General features: G+C 39.3%; 1 long non-coding RNA gene across 4 annotated transcripts in view; it reads right to left on the bottom strand.

Moving 5' to 3' along the window:
* The window catches only part of LOC309394176, a 108,855-nt gene that overhangs the window by 87,584 nt on the left and 5,598 nt on the right, over nucleotides 1-15,673 (bottom strand). For 2 of the 4 annotated variants that reach the window (XR_014175702.1, XR_014175703.1), the window contains exon 1: nucleotides 9,226-9,375. The exons of 1 other annotated variant lie outside the window; for it this stretch is intronic. This is a non-coding gene — a long non-coding RNA (uncharacterized lncRNA). Of the gene's footprint in view, nucleotides 1-9,225; nucleotides 9,376-15,673 lie in introns of those variants that run through there. One more of the 4 variants, XR_014175704.1, reaches the window with a different exon arrangement.

Below are 15,673 nucleotides of genomic sequence, written 5' to 3'. Positions count from 1 at the left end.
TCTTTTCAAACCTTTAAATAGTTTCATTATATGCTGCATATACTATACAATGGCTGGGTTTACATACTGCGCTAAGTCATAATCTGATTCAGCATCTCATGTGAATTTAGTCATTGTGATTCAATGGGTCTCAATACACCAACTCAGTGCAATACAGTTCTAAAAAAAACTGGTTTATGATGTAGCATGTTGAATGAACAACCAAATCAGATTTAATCAAAAAACTAAGTTAAGGAAGTTTGAGTGAGCTGGAAATGTCCCTTGCAGAAAGCTAGGCCTTTAAAACCCTCAGCTACTCCTGATTCAGAGGTGGTATTCAGCAGGTTCTGACCAGTTCTGGAGAACCGGTAGCGGAAATTTTGAGTAGTTCAGAGAACCAGTAAAATACCACCTCTGACTGGCCCCCATTTATTCTCCGCCCCCATCTATTCTCTGCCTCCCAAATCCCACCTGATCAGGAGGGAATGAGGATTTTGCAGTAACCTTCCCCTGCCATGCCCAGCAAGCCATACCACGCCCATCAAGCCACGCCCACAGAACAGGTAGTAAAAAAATTTGAACCCCACCACTGTCCTGATTAGCAGAATACAATCAATCCCTATGAATCTTAATTGCAGTGGCACAGAAATTTAAAATACTTTAATTTTGCATATTAATAACTGAACCCAAAGTCTGGATAAATGGGATAGGTTGAGGTAAGACCTGGAGACCTACCTTGTAAAAATCTTGCCAAGATATTTTTATGGAAAGATTTTCAAATGAATCCTACATGCTGCCCAATGGTAGGACCTACAGGCCACAAAGTACAGGTAGTCCTCGACTTACAACCACAACTGAGCCCAAAATTTCTGTTGCTAAGCAAAGCATTTGTTAAGTGAATTTTGGCCCATTTTGTGACCTTTCTTGCTACAGTTGTTAAGCGAATGATTGTTAAGTTAGTAAGATGGTTATTAAGTGAATCTGGCCTCCCTACTGACTTTGCTTGTCAGAAGGTCGCAAAAGGTGTTCACATGACCCTGGGGCACTACAACCGTCATAAGTATGAGTCAGCTGCCAAGTGTCTAAAGTGTCTGAATTCCACATTTGCAATTGTGATGAAAAATGAGTTTGAACTGCTGGACACTGCTGGGAAGATGACCAGCGTAATGTGGCAACAAGTTCAATCAACCAGTGGTGAGATTCACTTACCTTCCCTACCGGTTCGCAAATGTGACCGTGTGCACACACGCACTTCACTCACTCGTGCTGCGTCTGTGCATGCAGCTGCCGCTACCAGTTTGCCCAAACCAGAAAGGACCAGCTGAATACCACCTCTGCAATCAACGACCGTTAAAACAGCGGTTGAACACATACAAGAAGCAGGAGGAAAAACTGTAAGTGGCTCCCAGATGAAACTAATCAGAATATAATTCAACGAAGAAAAGCAGTAGGCAAATGGGAGGAAGAAAAGGGGTTGAATGCAGATTCCAACAGAACAGTAAGGAAAAACAAATGAAGTTTACTAGGACTAGCGAAGCAAGCAGCTCTGCATGAAGGGCCACATCAGGAATCCATTTGTACCGGTCAAAAGGATCCAAGCACCATTTACTACTCATAAAAGCATCATCACAAACAAGCAAGGGAAAGAACTGCCTGAACCAACAAGGTGTCAAGGACAGATGGCAAGAATATAGGGAAGAGCTGTTATGCCAGCAATAAAGAGGCCCAGCCTCCTCAGGATGAGGAGGAAAGGGAAGCAGAAATAGAAGCAGCCATTCTTCAGGAGGTTGTGTGGACAATGAGGCAACTGATGACAAACAACAAGGGCCAAAATGTTGATACCATCGTCAAAGAACTGTCGAAGCCAACAGCACCACAACCATCGCAGCCCTGTGTTAGAAAATTTGGGAAATGAACATATGGTTGCAGGATTGGAAATGAACAGCATTCGTTCTCTTGCTAAAAAGTGTCTCCAAGGATTGTTCCAATTACCACAAAATTGCCCTCATTTCTCATCTTAGGCAAGATTCTCCTTAAGATCATCTGGCACCAGCCATCAAAAGATAAGTAGCAGACGATCAAGCTGGCTTCAGAAGGAGTCATGGCGCTCGTGACCATATTGCAAACCTATGCTGGATCATAGAAGAATCTCAAGAATATATATTTTTAAAAAATCTACATCTGCTTTATTGACTACAAGAAAGCCTTCCATTGTGTTGATAATGACAAGTTGTGGAAATCTCTAGAAGCCTGGGGTGCCAACACATCTGGTCAACATGATGCAGTCATGCTGTCACAAATCAGGAAGCCACTGTGCAAACACCATATGGAGATGCTGATTGGTTCACGCTAGAGAAATGAGTCTGGCAAAGGTTTCTCTCCTTTCTCTCTCACCTTTCTGATTCAATATATACATATACCAAAGTGATCGTGAGGAAGCTGGAACTTGAAGAATTAAAATCTGAAGTAAAGATTGGAGGAAGAACATCCACAATCCTTAATATGTTAATGGCACAACTCTTCTCTCAGAAATCTCTGATCAAAAGGATGAAATAAGAAAGTTAAAAAAAAATGGTCTGTTCCTGAACAGTCAAAAAAGACCAAGCTCATGATCACTGCAAGGAATAGAAATATTTGAAATAACAATTGACAGTGAAGACATCAAAATGCATGCAATTATTTCTTAGGATTGCAGATTGATTGAAGCAGCAAATGCAGTCTAGAAATAAAGTGTTGAATCAGGGGTCATACAGCAATGATGAATAGAATACGGAAAACCAAAGACATCAGCTTGGAAACTAAATGCAGGTCAGTCCACTTTATCATGTTTCCCATAGTTACCTACAGTTGTGAAAATTGGACCATGAAAAAAACTAGACGGGGGGAGCGGGGGGAGAATCACCTCACTTAAGCTGTGGTGTTGAAGGCCCCTGCACGTTCCCTGGGTAGTAAAAGTGATAAGCCAGCCAGTACTGGAGCATATAAAACTAGATACTGTATATTGCTGAAAGGCAAAAACCACAAAATTCAATTGTACTTATTTTAGCCACGTCATGAGTACAACTCATTGGAAAAGGCAGTTATGCTTGGTTATGCTCAGAGTGATCAGCAGTAAAAGGAAACATGGTCACCAAAAAACACAGTGCATAGATAAGACACCATCAAAACCAATACCAGCCACAGCATAAAACAACTGAAAGAAAGATAAAATCGGAAAATGAGTAGTTGGTCCACAGAATTGCCAAGACAACTCAATGGATAGCATCATTATTAATAACTGAAGAAGATCATTTCTGTGGATTTAAAAAATAGATGGGACAGTTCCTTTAAGGATAGAGTCTTGTATAAACCTGCCATTAAAAAAAGGCAGTCTCGCCTCTGAAAATGGCAAATCATGGGCTATTAGATCTAAGTTGCAAATATCCAAATAATCACTAGGTGGCAACAGTGATACAGAAAAATGTAATTGTCAGGCTAGGTCAGGAGTTCTTAACCTATTTATGCTATGGACCTCTTAAGAGAATCATGAGATCCAAGGCACCCCTGTTTAATAAGGAATATATTTAAATGCATAAATAAAATGCATATGGACTATTTTACAAAGTACATCAATTATCCTCAAATACAGTTATCAAAATACTAAAAAAATAGCATATATAACAGTAAAATATGTATCCATTATCCCATTAAATTAATAGCACTACCTTATTTTAGGGTATAATCATTTTAGACTGAAGAGATTTATTGAAAGGCATAAGTAACTGTGCTGCCTATATACATTATCAAATGAAACACTAAATTTCCATCAAAGGTTAGTGAAAACAAAGTTGTCATTTTTTTCCTACTCAACCTCACAGAAATATAAGTTAAGAACCCATGATCCAGGTGATTAACTGGATTAATGAAGGCCAGGTATAATACTGTAGCACTAGTGTATCAGAACATCACTTCTAAAGATGGATTGAACCAGTTCACAGAGAAGCAGGATGTCATTTTAAGTAGGTATGTTATTAACATTTACTAGACCATATTTCCTAAGGATTATAATATCATCACAACAAAGTTTACACTGCTTTCACAAGCGCAGCAAACTTCACCTTTCTCCAGGTGTCTATGAAGTAGGCTTTAAAACGGAGTGGAGGGAAGGAGGCAGAAGGGACAATGCAACTGCACTACACTGTGGTCTTTGTATCCATCTAGCGACAGGTACTTAACACTGCAGCCCTGTTGTATTTAACAGTATTTAAATTACCTTCTAAACCAGCCTTTTCAACCTGTTTACCCCAGATGACCTTTTGAAATCATTGGCAGCTCTCAAGCCTATATCTATATAGCTTATAGCACATTACTATGGTCAGTAAAATGTACAATTTAATATTCCAATAATTATTGTCCATGCTCTTTTGAAAAGAGAGCACTTTTTCTGTGGATGTTTATTTTGATCATCTTAGCCAATCCTTTTTGTTTGGTTCTCAGTCACCTAGAAAGAATATTAATTATCTCAGTTCAAAAATAATGTTTATTTTGTTCCAATTATAACCCTAGAGCCCAGCAAAAATCAAATTGAGAAAAGCTGTTCTAATCTAAAAACCCATCATTCTTCAAATGTACTTTATTTTATTTACAACTGTTTAATTCTATGGGATCCTTACACATACAATCCAATGTGCTCGAGACAACAGATATGATCACTCTAATCTAGGAGCTGCTTCCTAATTTACCCAAGGGATTCTCCTTGCATTCCACTTGGGTGCAAAAACATGCAAAGCAGCTCAGAAAATCTCACCCGTCAGACCCCCTAAGAAACTCAGGTCTCAAAATATACTAAGACACCCCTCCCCCATGTATGTTCGCTAATAGTGCTCTTCACATCCTTTCTGGAAGGAAGCTGACATGTCGGCACCTGATAACATCTGTTTAGACATTTTCTTTTCTCGCAGATTAAATAGGATTACACTAGCTAGCCTCCACGCAACAACACTGTTGTGAACAAAAGTAGACGTCAAAGTAGATAGTGGCAAACCAATTCTGAACTGCTACCAGAAGCCGACACAAATTTAGAAAGTCAGCAGGAACTGAACTGGAAAAGGGACTTTCCGTTATCAGCCATTCTTGGTATCAGTCTTTTTGTCAATGTACAGTAAAGCTCAATGCAAAAGTGAATTTACACTGCAACCACGTAGCAGGATGTAGAAGACTTAGCCAACAGCAAAAAAAAAAACCTAACAGGTCTGCACATAGGGTTAGTACCCGTCAGCTTTTTAAGATACGCCGGAGGAGAAACTGAAACCATAAAGACCAAAGCTGGTTTTACAGTAACAAAATTTTGCAAGTCTGAAAGTTCTTCCCTTTCCTCCACTGCCTTTACTTTCTAGAGAATTGGCTTGAGTCCCTTCTGAAGCAATTTGTCCATTCTCATCCTTCCTTTGGACTCCGATTTCTCTTATCAGGCCATTCTCTAGGCTGCGACTCTTCCTCCTTTCTCCCAAGCCAATTACAGTACAGTGCACGAATGGAAGACCATAAGGAAAACCCAGAGCTGCAGGCTGGACAAGGAACATGGACAAAGATTCACAGAAGAGAACAACTGCAAATCATTGCCACCATCAAGATAACTGGTTTTTTTAATTAAAAAAAATCTCCCTTTTTACAACCCTGTAGTCTCTATTTGTGGTAGAATCAGGGCAAACTGGATGGAGCAGACAAACTGACTTCTTTGATTAGAGAAAAGACAATACCTAATTATTTATTGGTGGATGCAAACATCTAACTTTTTGTGTAAAACTGGAAAAAAATGAGCTACTGATTTATGGTTTTGGCAATTAGAAAGGAAATATTATAAAAAGAAGACAGTTATGATGCAAGTTCAGAGAGAAAGGATAAAATATAACTATACTTATTAACTACTGTAAGAATATCGGAAGCTATTTCTTTATATCCTTATATCTTTCTTTGTATCTTTCACTTTTTTATTTTCTTATTGCATTTTAAACTTTTTCAGATATTTCTTTCATGTTTTCTGTTTTTATTTAGTTCATATTAATTCTTATTATTGCTTTTAAAACTTTCAGTTAAAAATTATATTTAAAAAGTCAAATAACAACTGCAACAAGGTATTCATTAACGGATTACTTAAAAGGCAAAACTGTCATACGTTCCAAAAATTAAGGACAGCTAAGGAAGAATGAGCTTCCTACACAAGGAAATTCTAGCGCTTAGAAATACCTAAAAATCAAGCTCTTTAATGACCTCAATGACAAAGAAGCTCTTGGACTATAAAAGATGAAATAACAGGAGTTGATTCAAGTTACAGTGATAGTCACAGAAATACTAAGGAAAATAGGCAGAACAGCGCTGTTAATACATGTCCTTCTATCTTATCCTCTTTTCAATAATATATATAACTTCAAGCAACTCACTAGTTGCAAAGTCTGGATTTACACAATGCACGAGGCCAGACTTGATTTAACCATGGTTCATTGAAAAGTACAATTGGCCACCTCTGTGTGACACACTAAAATATAAACCTGGATCATAATTCAATATCTGGATCTACATAGCACAAGACGACAAACACATATCAAACCACATGTTGGCTCACAAGGAACAATCTTAACATCACATTTGATCCCAGTGTTGTTTATTGAAGAGAGAAAAGGATAGCTGATGCTCACAACAATGGAACCTTAGACCTTCACCGAATCTATTATTTTATAGCCTTCATTTGTCTTAACACTGCTCTAATATTTAATGCTCTGACTCAGAGTTGACTCAACATTCCAAAGCAGTCACATGAATCTGAGTATTCCACTTATAAATCCAAGATTTATGGAGTGTGACAACCATAACTGGGGAGGAAAGAATGTTGGAAAGATAGGGGAGGGCACAGTAGCCATATTCTGAATGTAGAACTTTAACAGCTGTTTCCAGATAGAAAATCAGCAGTGACTTCTATCAAAGGAAGACTTCTGTCTGTCCAAGCGGAGGAATCTTAAATAAAGCAAATGAAGAAAGAATAAATGCTATATTATATGGTGAAGAATGAACTTTCCCCTGAAAGCTTCAGAAATCTTTGTTCATTTGCTCTTCGTATTTAAAGATGCAAGGGGCATAACTAGAACTGCTTCAGAACCTCTTAGCTGGATGCCCTCTTTGGAACTCTTTACTGCCAGAAGTGCCCACTATGTTTTTGACAGAGTAGAGTTGAACAGAAAAGAACAGAACAGAAAAGAAAAGAACAGAATCAAATACTTTATTTGGCCAAGTGCATTTAGACACACGAGGAATTTTCTCTAGGGCAGCAGCTCTCTGGGTACATGCAAAGCCACAGAATAATTATCATTATCATCATCATCATATCATCATACCAACAAGAGGAAGTAGTAAAGAAGATAATAAGGATAATGGTAATACTACAGACAAATACATGGGTAAATATGTATAGACATTAGATAGCACTGTGAAAATTAGGTGCTCAGTAGAGTGATGGCCAAAGGGGGGGGGGACAACTGCCCATGTGTCCAATTCTTGTGGTCTTCAATGCCTTATGTCTTCCCAGCCATCTTTCACGGTCCTCTATGGAAGGCAGGCTGGTTGTAGTTATTCTTTCTGCAGTCTTAGCTATAGTTTATTTATTGAGTCTTTTTGTCAAAAAAACAAATGTATGCTACGTTTTTCTTTTATGTACAACACATTTTCAAAAGAATCATGACAGATTAGAACAGGTTCACATAAAGGGACTTGAGGGCAGGCTGAAGGACTTGTATATATTCAGTTTGGAATTTAAAAAAAAAATTGAGGGGAGACATAATATCAATCTTCAGGTATATCAAAAAAGTACCACATGGAAGAAAGCCAGAATTATTTTCTTAACGTATGTTCTTTATTAAAGAAGTTTTTCTATAAAACAAAAAGAAATTTTAAAAAAAATATTTGTCCCTTGCTAACTATGGTTGCTATAAATCAAAAGACTGCTTTTGTCTTTTTCCCATCACGTTTTTGGAAAATGGCCCACTGAATTGAAGACACGTTTTGGAATACATAAACGCACTGCTTGAAAATGTTTCCAAATGGAGGCAATTAAGCTGTTATCTCTTTTAGTGGTATGAATCTATAGCAAAAATAAATAAATGAAAACTTCTTGGAAGTGTGAGGTCAGTGCATAACATCACCAAGATTCAGAAATTTATTCCAATAATAAATATATATTTGTCAGCAGCATCCATAACAGTGACAATGTCAAAAATTATACATATGATATTATCAGGGGTGGGGGAGCCATTTAGTACTGTAGTTAGTTATCCAGCTGTAAGTTACTATAGGTAGCTATATAAATATTATAATGTATAATAAAATAAAATTTCATGAATGCCTAATACTCAAGGTTAACTGATGTGGAGTCCATTGTCCACTTCAGTATAAATATTAGAGGAAAGCTTTAGATCTGTGGTGCAATGCAATATAAAGTCACTTCCTATGTTCCTGTTCAGGGTGGACCCTAACATGAACAGCAATGGGTATTATAAAATAAGGGCATATGTCATTCTCAGCTTCTGATCACTTCATTGGCCCATTCTCTTAACTTTCTTGGCAACGATGCCAAGCAATTTACCATTGACTGGAAATATCATCTTCTGATTAAGCAATAGAAGTTTCAGACCTGGTATCTCCTAGTGGTCTTCCTTCTAAATACCAACCACATCCAGGCCTGCATATTTCTTAACTCCAGAGAATGATGTGCTACAGGAACCCTCAACTTACAACCACAACAGAGCTCTGCATTTCTGCTGCTAAGCAAGGCAATTATTAAGTGAATTTTGCCTCCTTTAATGACCTTTCTTGCTACAGTTAAGTGAATCACGGCAGTTGTTAAGTTAGTGACATGGTTGTAAAATGAATCTGGCTTCCCCATTGACTTTGCTTGTCAGAAAAATCACAAAAGGTGATCACATGACCCCAGGGCAATGTAATTGTCATAAATATGAACCAGTTGCCAGACATCCAAATTCCCACAGGGGATGCTGTCATAGTCATAAATGTGAAAATGGTCATAAGTCACTTTTTTCAGTGCCATTGTAACTTTTAATGGTCACTAAATGAACTGTTGTAAGTTGAGGACTACCTGTACTGCCACTTGCTCCTATGTATTCATTTACTCACTAAATCTGTATTCATGTGCTAAAACCCCAATTTTATCTATTTCTCCATAAACCATATAAATTCTCCTTTGAATCAACTCCTACTAACCATGTGGTTTGCAACTGCATTTTTTATCGATGGTTTTTCAATTTCCCAGGCTGTCTTACAGTTTGGGGTTTCCAGTGGTCTCCCATCCAACTCCTATCCAGATCTGATCCTGCTCCGCTGTAGAGTCCAAACACAGCCTGCCAGGTGCCCCATCTGCTGAGACCAAATGACCAGGAATATTTTTTTAAAAAACATACAGCATTTACACTTATCATTTTCAAATCGGTTTGCATGAGAAACTATTTTTAAAACACTAATACACAAACTGACACGTTATCTTTTCCGCTTGTGACACAGCCTTATCAAAACCGTAGCACTGAGTAGGATTTTTTTTTTTAAAAAAAGATACCATCGGTGTCCAACTCACATCGTCACGGCGGCATCACCTGATGTATCGGGAGTTTTTCCCCTTCACTAAACCAGGCGTGGGCATGGCCAGAGAGTGATGCATCCAGCCCTTGGGTTGGGAGTTTGAAGCCCTGGCTTAGAGCAATTATTACAATAACTCTGCTCCAAGCAGAGTTATATGAACTCTTACATGAACTTGCCACAAATTCAACACAGAAAAGCACCTTGAAGAAATCTCAACTGGCCAACTGATGCTCCTTAAGGGATTGATCATTAAGGGTGCCATAGAATAAACCTAATCAATGGATAAAGGTAAAGACACCAGCCTGAAGAAGGAGGGAGAGGGGGCGGTCTAGAAATCTAATAAAATGAAATGAATGAAATGAAGACAGCTTAGAAATACAAAAAGTTAATATAGAAATATGAAAGACACTCCGTCTTCACAACTTTAATTAGAAGGCTTCATTCAGCACCACTAGATACTGTGGACTTTTCAGCAATGGCACATACAGTACAATGCAATAGTAAAGCAACTGTTTGTAGAAACATTTCTTTGCATATAATTGTCTGCCTATCTTTGTGGGCAAGGGAGAATGGACGGAAGGATGAAAAATAAACATCTTTATTAACTCAATAAGAAAAACAATATTCCTAGCAATACATTTGTTTCTCAGAAAACCAAGAGGAATCTTTTTACCTGTTATGAACTGCAAAAAGAAAAAGAAAAAGACTATCAGCAAATTCTCCCTTCCTAACAAATACACACACATAGCACATGGCAAATTAAACATGCAAAATGACTGCCTCCTAACGGAACAAGTCTAAAAGAACAAGAGCTCTGTTCATCTTTGCATCTGGTCGCCCAAGTTGATTTTGGCACCAAAATTGTTATTTGACAATCAAAAGGATGCTCACTGGATTGTTGGCTGGTTGGCTCTTTCCTGCCCTCTGAATTTCAATCAAGTTTCACACTTCCTCTTCTACACAGAGCCAAGGTTTGTTTGAGGAGATTGTGGTTTTGATGTAAGCAGGGCGAAGCCCACATAAAATTGATCTGATATACGGAACTGGCTTGGTTATTTATTTTAGAACACTCATACAGAATTTATCTGAGTGCATTGTGCCCCACATGTGCACTCACAGCTGGTTGATTCCTTGGGGACTCCACTGAGAACATACCATAGGCCTAAACGGATTATTTAATTGAACAACTGTGATTAAATGTCAAGCTAGCTCATTCTTTAACAGGACATGAAATACTACTGCCGGATTTAACTTGGTACTCAATTAAGCAATCTTGATGGAATCTGAACCAGATCCTCACAGCATTCTAAATTTTAAAAAACAGTCCAAAATTAAGATGAATGAGGCTTAGCTTGTCGTTTGAATGCAGTTAAGTGATCTGATTTGGTTAAGCGAATAGGTTAATAGAATGTTAGGAATGCCTTCTTTTGAATCTATAATGATGCTATTGTCCCCACCCTCTTAATTTGGTTGTTCCTGAACAAATCACACATTTTTATTAAATTGGTTTGCATTTGTGAATGCATTTAACTGGCAAATGTATGGGAGGGGGTTACCTCCCATACATTCTAATGACACACATTCTAATGGAAACAGTTCCTTGCAAACTTCAAGAAAGCATCTGTCCTTGACAGAATATGCTTTACTCCTAAGGTAAATAACAAAATCAGACGTGGTAAATGAATTTTACTAGATTTCAGACATAGAGCACTGGGTTAGCCTCTCCCTTTCACTATTGTCAAAATTTTCCTTAAAAGACAGTAACAATATATTAAAGACACATCATTCTGTTTGCAAAAGTTGAATATTGCTTTATTGTAAAATGAGAAAAGACAAATCTATGTCTATTGGCTATGAACATTATGGACTTCAACGAAATGAAGATCATTATTTCCATTATTATGGTTCTTTCTTCTCTCCCCACTCAATATTTCCTACTTAATAAGATACTAAGCGATCACTGATCATAAGCAATGTACCAGTCCATTTTGGACCTCTTGGCTTTTCTGCTCTTTTAAAGTTTTTCAAATTAATGGCTTATTGTTTTGGTATTTCTACAAACCTGTATCATTAGAGCTGTGGTAGTCTATAGAAGAAAGAAAAAATCAGGACAGCAACTTTTCCAACTAGCACCATTCATTTATTTTTATTATTTTTATTATTTCAAGATTTATAGACCGCCCCCTCTCCCCGAAGGGACTCGGGGCGGTGTACAGGCATCTCATTAAAAACCAGATACAAAAGATAAATACCCTTAAATACCCTTAAAATTGAATTAAACCTAACAGCTGTACAGGATAATAAAAGTTAAAAATCAACCTAAAACTCACCCCTAAACATTTAAAAATGCAGACTTGAGGGACTAAAACTGGGATTAGGCCAGGCTGGTTACATTGAACAGGTGGGTTTTAAGCTTCTTACGGAAGGAGCGGAGGTCGGTGGTGGTTCTGATATCAGGGGGGAGGTCATTCCAGAGGGTCGGGCCCATCACAGAGAAGGCCCTACTCCCGGGCGTCGCCCGCTGGCACTGCCTAGTGGACGGCACCCGGAGGAGTCCCTCTCTGTGAGAGCGGATCGGCCGAAGGGATGTATGGGGTAGGATACGATCCCGCAAATAGCTAGGTCCTGTGCCATGGAGCGCTTTAAAGATGATAACCAACACCTTGAAACGCACCCGAAAAGCTACAGGTAGCCAGTGCAGCTCGCGCAGGAGAGGTGTTACGTGGGAGTATCTAGTGACTCCCGCAATTGTCCGCGCGGCTGCATTCTGAACCAACTGCAGCCTTCGGGTGCATCTCAAGGGGAGCCCCATGTAGAGAACATTACAGAAGTCCAGTCGGGACGTCACAAGCGCATGGGTGACTGTGCAGAGGGCGTTCCGGTCCAATAGGGGACGCAATTGGCGCACCAGGCAAACCTGGTGAAACGCCCCCCTAGCCACGGCCGTCACATGGTCATCCATTGACAGCCGGGCATCCAGGAGGACGCCCAAATTGCGTACCCGATCCACGGGGGCCAGGTGTTCGCCCCCAATGGCCAGTGATGGGAGCAACTGGTTGAACCGGGGTGCCGGTAGCCACAGCCACTCCGTCTTGGACGGATTGAGCTTGAGTCTGTTACTTCCCATCCAAATCCGTATGGCTTCTAGACACCGGGACATCACTTCGACGGCATCGTTAGGGTGGTTCGGGGTAGAGATGTACAGCTGAGTGTCGTCAGCGTACAGATGGTAATCTACCCCGAACCCACGAATGATCTCGCCCAGCGGCTTCATGTATGTGTTGAACAGGAGAGGCGAGAGGACCGACCCCTGCGGCACCCCGCAGGTGAGCGGCCTCAGGGTCGACCTCTGCCCCCGTCAACACACATTGCGCTCGGCCAGAGAGGTAGGAGGAGAACCACCGCAAAACGGTGCCCCTCACCCCCAACCCCTCCAATATGTAAGCTTTTTATTAAAATATACAAGAGGCATAAGCTTCAAGTTGCATTTTAGGCAAAAGCTTATGCCTTTTAATCAAATGAGCTAATCAGAAATGGTGCTACCAGACTCTTCCTAATTCTAAACCTAAAACTTCCCTCTTGAAAAAGGATGGCATAATCCCCCAAAAGATCATCCAATGCATGAGGAAACAGGAAGCTCTAAAGATACCTAAGAGAAACAGAGTCAGTAAGGTTAGGTTCATATAAATATGTTAACCCAAGCTAAGAAAACACAATTGCTGTGTTCACAAACCATGTCTTGTCCAAACAATTATAATGGCTAAATAGGAAGAGCTGGCTCACACAATATGCTGTTGACATTTTCCACAACACAATCACAAACTAGCATTCTAATCCATTTTATCTTATTAATAGCATGTTGTGCAAACCCACAGACTATCCATGAGGAATCTTGCTCATAATCCAGTGATCTTCCAAAACAGCTCAGCGGAACGTAGCTGGAAACAAGCTGCCAGATTCTACGGCACTTGGCTGGATCCACAGATCTTTTTAATCCAACCTGGTTGCATCCACAAATCTCTTAATAGTTCTCCTTGTGAATCTGCTGGTTCTGATTTTGGAACTGGACTTTTATTCTTATACAATTCAGTTCAATGGATTAAGATGTCGGTTTCTAAGCAATTCGACACATTAAAGATTGTGGTTTCCTCTGCTGTGGGAGTTCTCGCAGCATCTGCGTAAACATCAGAGAAAAGATGTACAGAACATTCTATTCCTAATAGGTAAATTCCCCTTCTACTTACATGACTAAGTTCTCAGTTATCCCACACCGGGCCTCTGTGCTTTGCCCTACTTCCTTAAAGGACAAGCCAGTAAGTTAACAACTTCAGCTGTTTTGTTTTTTTTTAAGGCAGAGCAAGACTCTTATCACCGACAGAAACATAACAGGGTGAAATCATCTGCTCAAGACTATTACCCCTGTGGATGAAAAAAAGAAAAACAAAATACTTTGTAGCCTCTCTCCACAAAATTGATGGTAAACTCTTTATCTAATACTGTATATCCAGAACAAAAGTCACTGGACTTCTAAGGCTATTTGCTATTTATTTACATTTATAAAAACACACACATTAAAAATAAGAATGCCATAAAACATCCTGTTGAAAACCAGGCACAAACAACAAATGCAAACAGACTAAAAAGGATAAAATGGCTCATGGCTTAAAAATTATGATAATTCCTCTCATTCCCCTGGAAATAACTGTTTTTGGCATTTTCCTGAAAACCAGCAGAGAGGAGCCTAGCCTGATCTCCGTTACAGGTTCAATGAATTACAAATATGCTTAGAAGGAAGGCTCCCAGGAACCCAATGGCTACTGGGGTAAAATAGAAGATAATTTTTACTTTTCAATAGCATTAGTTTCTTGTCTCTCATTTCCCCCCCTTCTCCTCCCCTCCCCCAAGCTAACTCATTAATGAAGATTTTTGGCATGTAGAGAACAAGGCAGTAGATCAATGCTATTCTAAGATTATCATTAACACAGAAAAGTCTCAATTGATGTTTGCAGTTTGAATATCTGCTTCAGTAGAAAAACTGAGGAATTTCTGAATCCTCCTGACATTAGTTTAAAACAGTAGTTTTTAATCTGTGTGTTTCAATCCAGTTGGGGTCTTCCTCAATCTCTGCAGCCTCCAGATATATGGACTTCAGGACCAAGAACCAGTAGTCTGCATTGTTTTAGTGCAATGTGTGAATCCAACCTATAAACCAGTTACTAATCTTACAGAACTTTTCAGATGTGACACTTAACAGATGTATTATTTGCTATACAAATGATAGTTGGAATTATCTATGCTGTTGTAAGGATCTGATCAACATGGCTGGTTTTCTCTGTTTTACACTACTGTGGGATCAAGTGTTTTATTTTCATGTACACACACACACACGCAGGTCTTTGTTATATCCTCGACATACAACCTAAAGTCTTGGCGTATTTGGGTCTTTTCCCATGTAAAATTGACAGTATCTTGGCGACGAGGTCACACTCATCTTCTTCAGGCTGGTGCCTTTGGCTTCGTGCTTATGCGAACAAAGCATGATCAGAGCTGCCGTTTTTCTATATAGGTGGGTGTGGAATGTTGGCTTTGTTGCTTTAAACGGATTGGTTGGCTGTGTTATCACATCTTGATTGGTTGATGGAACTGATGTTTGGTGAGGGTGATTGGTGATGGTGTCCTGTGTTGTTCTGGGTCCTGTGTCAGTGTTTGTGGCTGGGACTCGTTTATTGGCTAGGGCTAGTTTCCACATGTCTGGTAGGTGGGAGGTATCATCACGTGTATTCATGTTGTGGGGGTATTTCTCTATTTCGATAGCTTCTATAATTATTCTCTTGTTGAAGTGTTCAGTTTTGGAGAGTAATTTGGTTCCTTCAAAATCAATTTCATGTCCTGTTGCTTTAAGGTGCTGGAAAAGGGAGGAAGTTTTTTCTTCTTTTCTGACTGCGTTCTTGTGTTCTGTGATGCGTACATTTATTCTCCTATTAGTTTGTCCAATGTATGTGGCTGGGCAGATTTTGCATGGTATTTCATAGACTCCTTGGTTTTCTAGCTGGATTTTGTCTTTGGGATTTCTTAA

The sequence above is a fragment of the Natrix helvetica genome (genome assembly GCF_964273705.1).
Source record: "Natrix helvetica genome assembly, chromosome: 6".
Classification (NCBI taxonomy): Eukaryota; Metazoa; Chordata; class Lepidosauria; order Squamata; family Natricidae; genus Natrix; species Natrix helvetica.
Note: the sequence above shows the minus strand (reverse complement) of the source record. Positions and strands in the feature narration are given on the sequence as shown.